At 51.9% G+C, this 10,374-nt stretch overlaps 1 protein-coding gene across 13 annotated transcripts in view; it reads right to left on the reverse strand.

Moving 5' to 3' along the window:
- The window catches only part of Mapt (microtubule associated protein tau), a 105,834-nt gene extending 100,799 nt beyond the window's left edge, over window positions 1–5,035 (reverse strand). For 2 of the 13 annotated variants that reach the window (XM_037201435.1, XM_037201431.1), the window contains exon 1: window positions 4,877–5,030. The gene's annotated coding sequence lies outside the window, so the exon portion shown is untranslated. Of the gene's footprint in view, window positions 1–4,876 lie in introns of all 13 variants that reach the window. The other 11 variants (XM_037201432.1, XM_037201434.1, XM_037201439.1 and 8 more) reach the window with 9 other exon arrangements.
- Between the last annotated feature and the right edge of the window lie 5,339 nt (window positions 5,036–10,374).

The following is a 10,374-nucleotide window of genomic DNA, read 5'->3' on the forward strand; positions in this document are numbered from 1 at the left end:
GAGGTAGCTGAGGACCATATGATGCCATCTCCAGCAGCATGCATGCATGCATGCATGCAGCACTCCTAGAAGACACACAATAGATACAACTGAGATAAAAGTGCCAGAGATGGCTGGGGATTTAGCTCAGTGGTAGAGCGCTTGCCTAGCAAGCACAAGGCCCTGGGTTCGGTCCTCAGCTCCGGAAAAAAAAAAAAAAGTGCCAGAGAAACACTGTTTCTACAAAAGGGCTTCCCCATACCAGTGCCAGTGACACCCGGGGACTGTCCTGTAATGTTTAGCAGCCTCTCTGGCCTCTACCCACAAGATGCCAGTAGCAGCACCCCCACCCCCCCACCAACTACTTTCCAGGCATCTCAGACACCATCTGAGGACCACGATTTTGTAGGAAAAGATCCGCTGAGCAGTTAGGGACTTCTCCCCTGGCCAGGTACCCCTAATTCCTGTGTGGAGTAACCAGATGGGTGCCTCTGAGGGTGAAGAGTAATGAGGGCTTCTGCACTGTTGATGCAAACAGGGTGAGGACCGTGGGGGAGCAGAGGGGGGGGTTCCCCACCTCCATTCCAGCCACCCGCAACAGGACCGTGGCCACCCCACAGGGGGGCTGGTGCAGTGTGATAGCCCTCTCTCACGCTTCTTCCCCTTTTCACCAGCAGGGGCAGGCGAGCCACCTGTGGGAGCCAAGGGACCGGAAGCAGAGCAAGGTCACACAGCAGATCGTAGGCAGCTAGCTGTCTGTGCACCAATTGGACACTCAGACAAAATAGATTGGGTTTGTTCCCAAGCTTCCCAGATGCTGTGACCTTGAATATGTACCCCACTCCACTTTCTCTTGGATGCCTTCTTGACCTCTCTATTTTGTCCACTTATCTGTTAAACTATTTTGGCCAAATACCTATTATATGTCTAGCTCTGTATTAGATCTCTAAGGAGATATATAATATATGTGTATATATACATATATATATGTAACAATCTCGTTTGAAGTGATTCCTTTTCAAGAGGGGATCAAGGAAGATCTTAACTAAATAAACAGAAGAGAAGGCATAGTTGGACAGGTTCATATATTCAATTGGAAAAACAATGCACATTCGCACACATTGCCAGGGAGTCACAAAGGCCATAGACAACATGCTGAGGGGAGATGGAATAAAACACAATTCCTTACAGTGTTAAACACATGAACCGGATGTGTTGGTTTTAAAAAGGGAGAAGGAGAAGCAGTCTGCACAAAGGGCACCAGAACGCTGTCTAGCCCTCCAAGGACGAGTGGGTCAAAGCTTGCTCAGTACAAGGGCTCATTTTCCCAATGGGAACAAGCCTGACCTTACCTCAATCAAACCACTACTAAGTTTTCTTCTGGCAATTCCAGGGCACTCTCTGCTTCCTTTGTTCCTCTCCGGGGAATAGAGCTTGACACTAGAAAAACCACTTAAAAGCCACACCCTTCCACCACCATGCAAGTGTGTATACAGGGTCTGTGCAGGGTCAGAGAGACACACCCTGGGCTGGCACTCATTACAAACAAACAAACAAACAACAACAACAAACCTAGCCAAGCTAAGGAATACTCAGATCATCCAAAGATGCACCCCAAAGCCAAGCCAGGTTACTGCTGTAATCTATACACATCTGCCAGCGAGGCAAATGGTGCAGAAAAATCAGCAGGCATTGCAGCCAGCCTGGCGCACTTAGCTGGATAACCGTTGATTTAGAGAAGCTTTGCAAAGGGCAGCAGGCAGGCAGTCCTTCCGTGGTGGTGGACACAAGCGGCAGCAATACACACAAGATGCCATCTCAGAATTGTGACCACAGAATTAGCCTACGGAGGTCCATATTTCACTTATTGCTGCGAGACCCGACAGTTGAAGGGACAGGCCAGGGATCTTAAAGAGCCCGGCCCCAGCCAAAAGAGATCTAGAGGGGATGGTTAGTCTGTTCCAGAATCTGTCATCCACCCAATGCTAACCAGCCTGAAAAATGAATAGGGCCTCCAGGACATAAAAGGGCTCATCCACCCGCTGAGGCTAGTGGTTGAAATCTTAGCCTTTGTTGCGTACTTGAACCCTCTGGGATGAGCCCAGGCTGGCTCAGCGCTCCTCAGCTCTTGCTCCAGCACAAACTTCTAGCTCATTTGTTAAAGCAAGGGCCGAGCCAGGAACCGAGTCTCTCGATTCCCGCAGAAGGACCACGCAGAAAACCCCGATGATCTTTCATTAACAACTCAGGCCTTGGCGACCACAGTACCTCACCCAACCGCCAACACAGTGCAAAATGGAGCGAGTTCGAAGACGCGTGGTCTGTGCTTTGTTTCTGCACTGGGTGAAATGTTCTCCTTCCTCCCCCTCCCGCCGATCTCCCACCTACAGGACTGTGACACCTTTGCCCAACTGGCCGCAATAGAAAGCCTCCCTCTCAGGCTTCCCTTTTCCGTGTCCACCCGCTCTGGATTAAGAATCCGGTTCCCATATTTGAACATTTGAATCCATCATTTTTGAATCCATCCTTCAGCTGCTCGGGAAATCTCTATCGGGCGGGCCCAGCCACGACGCCACAGCCTCGGGCCGCGTCTGGCCGGGAGAGGGCGTTCCACCCCCATCCGAGACATTCTCAGAAATGCAGATCAAGCTGGGCAGCCGACGTGGGCGATTCCGCCCTTAAGGTGCTCGTCGGTCTCAAAAATGCACGCCTGCACCAGTATTCAGTGGTAGAATTAACTAGAAAATCTCGAAGACTGGGGCTTACTGCAGGATGGGGGAGGCTGGGACCTGTTCGCTTTCCATCCCTCTTCGGTTTCAAGGGAGGTTGTAAATGTGGACTTTTAAGTGAAACTCCCTCGTTTAAATAATATTAACAAAATAATATCAGTCAGTATGCCTATAACAAAATACAGCAGAAGTACGAATCTGGATGGCTACGGTTTCCAGTGCCAATGGGAATGATGAGGTCAGGATGAGAGGCTCCTTCCCCGCGTCTTCTAGTAGGACATGTTGGCACTGTCAGACTAGCCCAGGGGCTGAGTAAGGGGCGGGGTAACGCCCAGAGGTTCCTCCTCTGGCTGGTATGGTTTCCATGGCAACCCCTAACCCGCCCTCCTCCCCGTGGGTTGGGAGGGATGGGTGTGGTCGCTGCACCCCAGGGGATCTCTTGCCCCTTCTCACACTCTCGCACCGGGAGAGGTAAGAGTGCTCAAAGGTGGTGGTGGGGAAGCCGAGCTTGCCTAATCTCCCCACTCCCAAGGGTGAGTTGGCGCCCCTAGCAGTGAAACGTGGTGGGGTGTTGTCCCCAGGACGCCCTGGGTGTGGGGAGGGACGTGGTTCCTCTGAGGACACCTGCACACGACAGTCTACCTCGAATCCCACCCGTGTGGCTCAGCTAACGCCCCCTGGATTTGGGCCGAACTGGGGGAGAGGGCTGCGCGGGGGTCACGTCCGTTCCATGTGTGCCCTGGGGGCTGTGACTAGACCCCCCCAGCAAGTCAGTAGATCCAACAAAGGGTCTGAAATGAGCAGTGAAAAAAAGGATGGAGTTGCGCGTAACGCCTAGGTAATACCCTCGTCGAATGAAAGCCCCCCGCCCCAAAAAAAAACAGGACTAGGAGCGAAGATCCTAAATCACACAACCTCGACGAACAAAGCAGCGAGCTCCCTTAGAAGACCCCAGGTGAACGAGCGGGTGCGCACGGCGCAGAAGCTAAAAGCCAAGGTTTCCACGTTCAACACCCCACTTGCTCCTTAACGCGAGTCCCAGCCGGGTCCTCCAAAGCCTGGCCACAGCACTTGGCATGCTACGATAGAGACGTGACTCGCCGCAAAAAGATGGCACCTCGCGTTCAGAGGGGGAAAAAACCGGGGGAGGGGTGGCAGCGGGAGGAGACACATCCTACTCTCCCCCTCCTCGCCCACCCAGGTCCACACCCACTGCCGCAGTGAGGGGCGAGCCCTGCGCGCCAGCCGGTGCCTCCGGCAGGGAGCGCACATGCCGGGAGCCGGGCGCAGAACGCAGAGAAAGGAATCCGCCCTGAAATGCACCTGCAGCCCTAGCGCAGGTCTGTGCTCGGCTGTGACTGTGCGAGCCCTCGGGCGGGGGAACCGCGCCTGGCAAGCCCGCTGACACCGCGAGGCCAGGTGACCCCTGCCTCTTCGAGCTTCCACCCTGGGATCCGCGCACTACCTTCTCTCGGGCACGGCGCTGCCCCTGTCACTGTACCAAGCGCGCGCAGGGGGAAGGGCGGCTAAAGTGACAGCGCCTGGACCCCTCCCCATCCTCCCGAATCCTCCCAGCCCCCAAATGTCCCCTGCCGGCTTCTGAAGGAGGAAAAGGGGAGGGGGCGGGACACCGCCTTAAATCAGGGCCAGTGAAGGCCCCATCAGAATCACTGTCAAGGAGGTGTGGGGCGAAGCATGCACGCAGTCATCTTTTCTAGGACCCAATCCACACCTTCCTTGGGACTGATGGCAATCAGGGGCAGAGAAATTTGATTACAGGTTCAGTTTCTGGGGTCGTCGTTGGACCCCAATACACACACACAGACCCACGCCCATTGCGGCAAAACGCTGAGATCCAGAGCACAGAGCAACCCCCTCCCCTAGGTCACCGCCATCCGCGCCCCACCCTGCTGGCACAGACGCCCCCCCCCGTTTGCGTGGAACGGATGGTGCAGACCCCAGCACCCACAGACACACGCATTCGCCCGCGTGCGTGCATCTTTTGCACGCGTTCCTTCCCAGCTCCCCAGCGCCGAGGGCGCAGAGAGGCCCCCGCCGTTGCGCCTGACTGATGCCCAGCGCCCTAAATCCATCTCTGGGGTGAGGGGCGACAGGAGGATGGCGCACAGGGCCAGATGGAGACCCGATTTCAGAGCTGCAGCACTTACCTGATGGTCTACAGAAGGCGAGGATAGGAGAGGACAGCGGAGGAGAAGGTGGTTGTGGCGGCGGCGGCGGCGGCGGCAGAAGGTGGGCGGTGGCGGCGGCGAGGCTTGCTGCTGGTGCCGGAGGAGCTGGTGGGTGGTGGAGACTGGGAGCGCGCGCGCCGCCGAGAGAGCGCGTTCCCGAGGCCGGCGGGCGGCGCAGGCGCGAGCCACGGGAGCGCGAACCTCGCGAGGGGAGGGGCGGGCGGTGAGGCCTGCGGGGCACCTCCCTTTCGGCCACCAGGAGGCGCGCGCGAGCGCCCCACAGCCCTCCCCTGCCCGCGCCGCCCGGCCTCGCTGCTCTCCTCGCTTCCTTTCCCGGGTCCCGCCACGCCTCGGGCCGCCGCGCTGACCGCCGCGCGCACGCGCGTGCTCCGTGGCGCACGCGCACCCTGGCCTCCCGGGGCTGCAGCCTTTGTCTAGTCCAGGGGTCTCCTCCCTTGGTCCCCGAGGGGTCGAGGGTGAGCGGTGTGCGCATCCTTGCTGGCTCGCCAGGGATACATGCGGGACCCCGAGGCCTCCTGCAGGCGTCTCCCGAAATGTGGTCCTCCGGATGGAGACCACTTCCCCAGGGGCCGCTGTTTGCTTGCTTGCTTTTCCACCTTTTTTTGTTAATGGCTAAAGTGAATTTATTTCCTTGACAAATCTCTTGAAACAGGTTGATTTTGATAGTAATACAGTTTAGAGTTTTCTTGAAAAAAAAATTTTTTTTTTTTAATCAAAGGAGCATTCAGTCCCATTAGGTATCTAACCGTGACCCTAGGGAAGAGAAAAAGAAATCTTAAAATAGGTACGTTTTAATGATGCTTACCGCACTGCAAGGCGTTTCCACAGAGTTATTTTTATCTCGTTTGTTGAGACACCTTTGTACAGCTTGAGAGCTGAATTTTTAAGGCGCTTGCTGGAGATGGCCACCTCCTCGATGTCAGGCTTCCATGTGGAAATTGGCCACTAGTCCTTATTCTAGCCACCTAGGTGTGGGCTGTGGCTGTAATTTAAGATTTCTCACCTCCCCAAAGCTCAAAGCTCTTGGAGCCTGTTCAAATGCAAGGAAGAGGGGCAGACAGCTCTTGCCAGAGAGGTGGAATCTTGTCTTGAAGCTTTAATTTGCACAACTTTTTTTCTTTCTTTCTTTTACAAGGCAGGTTCTCACTATGTAGCCCTGGCTGGCCCAGGGCTCACAGAGATCTGCCCGCTTGCTTCTGTCTCCAGAACGCGGCCTGATGTGTGTCCCCATCCAGCTATTGTTTAAAAAACTCCAGTGTTGTACCAACTCAGTGTGGTGGCTCATATCTCTAATCCCAGCATTCAGGAAGGCTGAGGCAGGAGGGTCACGATCATCCATGAGTTCAAGATCATCCTGGACTACTTAGTGAATTTTGCTGCGCTTGCAGAAGACCAGATTCCCAGCACCCACATGGCAGCCCACAGCTGTCTGTAACTGCAGATCTGGGGGATCCCACACCCTCTTCCAGATCCTAAGGGCACACCAGGCATGCCTGTGGGGCACATACATGCATACATACATACAGGCAAAACACTCATAAATCTTTGAACTAACTAATGTGCAAGGCTTTGGGCTCGATTTTCAGGCACCACCGATATTTTTTTCATAGGGGCTTAATTACTGTATTATTTTGGGAGCCCTGGGTAGATGATAGAAACGGGACTGATTTCTTATGCCTCGGGTTCTGAATTTCTAGGTTTGACCTTGCTGTTCTTCCAACTATGACCATCCTACTTCAAAACTCTTACTTAGATTCTGGACATCTAGGACCTTAGTGGCCTCCCCACTCTCAGTGTTCCCTGCTTTCAGTTTTCCCCTGCTCTTCTGGTCAGATCAATTTTCAGACACGATCCTTTCATTCATGGTAGTCCCTTGCCCAAAGATGTCTACCAGCTTCCAACAGGTGCACTGAACTCTCTGGCCTAGCTTAAGCCCTTCCCTCGATCAGAACTCCGGTCTATTCCACTTCTATCAATCACCACCTCTGTGACCAAGGCTGCTTAACTGAGTCTCTTTTCCACCTCTGTGCTCTGGGTTCCTTTTGCCTCCAAGGTCCCTGCCACCTGTTAATACCCACCTAACCTTGACAATCAAGCTCAGATTCTACCAGCCCCTTCTTCTCTCGACCCAAGCAGAAGGACTATTTCTGGTCTCTACAAGGAACGTAGCCAAATTATTCCCGAGGAGAGGAGTAGAATTAACATTTATCTTGCAGGGCTGGCGTTTTTCTTATTGTCTTCAGTAGTCGCTGTTTCCTGGGTGGGCAATCACACACCCCTGCCCATTACCAGCTATGAGATGTGGACCTGTCCAAATAGAAATGTAAGGCATGGCAAGTTTCTGTGTCTTTGGCTTCCTTTCCACTACTAGAAAGACATATTGCCTGGCGCTGCTCCCGCCACCGCCACCCAAATCCTGGAGCGAAAGGCCTAAGGAAGTACATACAAAAATGAGCAAAAATTAAAATTGGTTGCAGGAGCCACCGAGAGTCTGGGTGCTGGTTGTTAGCCTGACAAAGCTGACTGTGGCATTTTAATACAGGTCTCTCTGTGTGGTTTCTCCTACAGTAACAAATTTCACTCACTAAATGATAAATTGTATTTATGTCATTATCATTTTCAAGGTCAATGCTTCCGTTACACTTTATTTTCTTAATATGTGTCATCTGTCACCATCAAAGTGACACTCCTCCACATTCAAACTTATCATTATGAGCCCGTAATATAGAGTATGACGGAGAACTGTCAAGGACCTGATGACACCAGTCCCCTGATACCGAGTGTTCACATTTGCCCACACTAAATGGAGTAATGAATGCTACAAAGAGTCTTGAGTGAGTCTGTCCTTTAAATGTATGTGATGTGAAGTTGAGTGTTCATTCCAGATAATTTGATCACTGTGGGTAGCTAATGGCTCACTAATGCAGGCCAAGAAAATGTATCCCCTCCCATCCCTCTGCCCCTCCCTCTTGCTGAAACAGAAAGCTTATGGCCTCTTGGGTCCAGCACATGCCCACACGTGTAGGACCATAGAAGGCAGATTAGTATAAGGGGAAAGAAATTGACAGGGATAGCAGGAACTGTGGGCCCAATCTTGTGAGGTTAGACAAATTCATTACCTTCTCCTGGCTTCAAGTCCTTTATTGAACAGTCTCAGATACGGTTAGACCCGAGATCGATAGTCTGGAAGCTCTGCCACTAAATGTATTCACACACACACACACACACACACACACCCTGATGCATTGGAACGAATGGATCCTAGCTGTACTGGTTCTAACCTGGTTTCAGTAGTTCAGTAGTACAGGTAGGTTTTCCAGGTTGGGGTGCATAAGTTCTTCCTCCCTGAGAGATTACGGAACCAGGCTCCTTCCATATTGTGACTCTCCTGCTTCTTAGGGCCTTGTTCTTTGTGGGGGTGAGGAAGGGGAGGAGCATGTGGAGGAGCTACTGTTTGTCCCAGAGGCCGGCATGGGATCACTTTAGTCAGATCTTTAGTCTCCAACTGAAAGATCAATAAATGCAGGAGAGTCGTGGATTCTGGAAGAGGAAAAAGGATTTCAGTAAATGCCAGTGTCTGCCTCATATATTCTATGCTGGGGGCTAAAAGGACCCTGGGAAAATCAAAACTCTGTTATGAGACTGTGTGGATGTGATGAATATATTGGAAGACCATGGAGGATGGGGGTGGGGTGGGGTGGGGGGTGGAAAGCTTCTAGGGAAAGATGAAGCCAATTTCTCCCAAGAAAGAAGGTGTTGCTAATACTTCTGTATCAGAGAGTGCTTGTCTTAGTTAGGGTTTCTATTGCTGCAACAAAACGTTATGACCAAAAAGCAAGTTGGGAGGAAAGAGTTTATTTGGCTTACACTTTCACATTTCTGTTCATCACCAAAAGAAGTCAGGACAGGGAACTCAAACAGGGCAGGATCCTAGAGGCAAGAGCTGATGTAGCAGCCATGGAGAAGTGCTGCTTACTGACTTGCTTCCCATGGCTTGCTCAGCCTGCTTTCTTATAGAGGCCAGGACTACCAGCCCAGGGATGGCACCAACCACCATGGGCTGGGCCCTCCCGCATTGATCACTAATTGAGAAAATGCCTTACAGCTGGATCTCATAGAGACATTTCCTCTACTGAGGCTCCTTCCTCTCTGATGACTCCAGCTCGTGTCAAGTTGACATACAAAACCAGCCACTACAGTGGTTCGCCTGTTCTACACCACGGAACTCTTGAACATCTCAGGAAACCCCTTTCCAGAAGAACATTTTTAAATGCATAAAGTGAAATATGTATAGTCACAGGCCGGAGAGCTGGGTCAGTGGTTAGAGTGCTTGCCTTTCTTGCCGAGGACCCAGGTATGGTTCCCAGAACCCATATTAGGTGGCTCATAACTGCTTGTAACTCCAATTCCAGGGGGATCTCATGCTCTCTGGCCTCTACAGGCACCTGCATGCATGTGGTACATATAAACTCACGTGGATACACACACACACACACACATAAGTAAAAAGAAACAAATCTTTAGAATGTGTGCAATTACATAGCATACATTTTATGTATGGTCATCAAAACATTAAATCACTGTGCTATGGTATGTGGTGACATGGTGATGTCCTGCCCAGATCTCTTCAGGGAGGAGGACATGCTCCAGTACTGGAGAGCTCTCTTCAGACAGGCCTTTGGCTGTTCAAACATTCAGGGATAGCCTCAGCTACAAAAGTCCCCTGCTTCAAGTGGACATGGTGGCACACACCTATAAGTCCAACAGTCTGGAGAATCAGAAGTTCAAGATAATCTTAGGTTGTTGAGCAAATTTGAGGTTAGCCTGGGCTACATGACACTGTCTCAAAAACAAACCAAAAATAAATAAATTCTCTTGTTCTGGGAAGACCCATACTCAACGACTGATGGAGGTCTTCTTGGTCCACAACAGACACTCATTATGGCTCATGTTAACTTTAGAGGAAGTCAAGCTCTGCCAGGCTGTTTCACGGTGAATGGAGGCTCAACTTTTCTTAGCCCCAGTTTGGGCAGGTGTTGATAGACTATTCTAATAAACAGACTCTTTGCTGCCTATGACCCTCAATCCAATTCCTAACTGGTGTTAGGAATGGTCCAAGAGAGCAGAGCGTAAGCAGGGTGCTGGCGCTCGTTAGTGAGGACCCCATCACCCACGGTCATTTGAGCACAGCCAGCTCAGCACAGGCAGCAGGCAGCTGTTAATGTCACTTGGCATGGTATGTGGTATATTTGGTGTGGCATGTCAGGTGTTTGAAACACTGAGTGGAGTTTGCTCAGGGTAGCTGAGTAGCACCAAAGGCTGAGCTTCCCAGCAAGGCAGGGGCACAACAGCAAGGTCAGAGCCCTTGTTGGGAAAGGAAGACATTGTAGGTGATGTTGCTAAAATGCTTGGATTTCCAGATTCCTTGGACAGCTCTGAGCCCGCAGGAGTGCCCT

Source organism: Peromyscus leucopus, chromosome 8b, assembly GCF_004664715.2.
Source record: "Peromyscus leucopus breed LL Stock chromosome 8b, UCI_PerLeu_2.1, whole genome shotgun sequence".
Taxonomy (NCBI): domain Eukaryota; kingdom Metazoa; phylum Chordata; class Mammalia; order Rodentia; family Cricetidae; genus Peromyscus; species Peromyscus leucopus.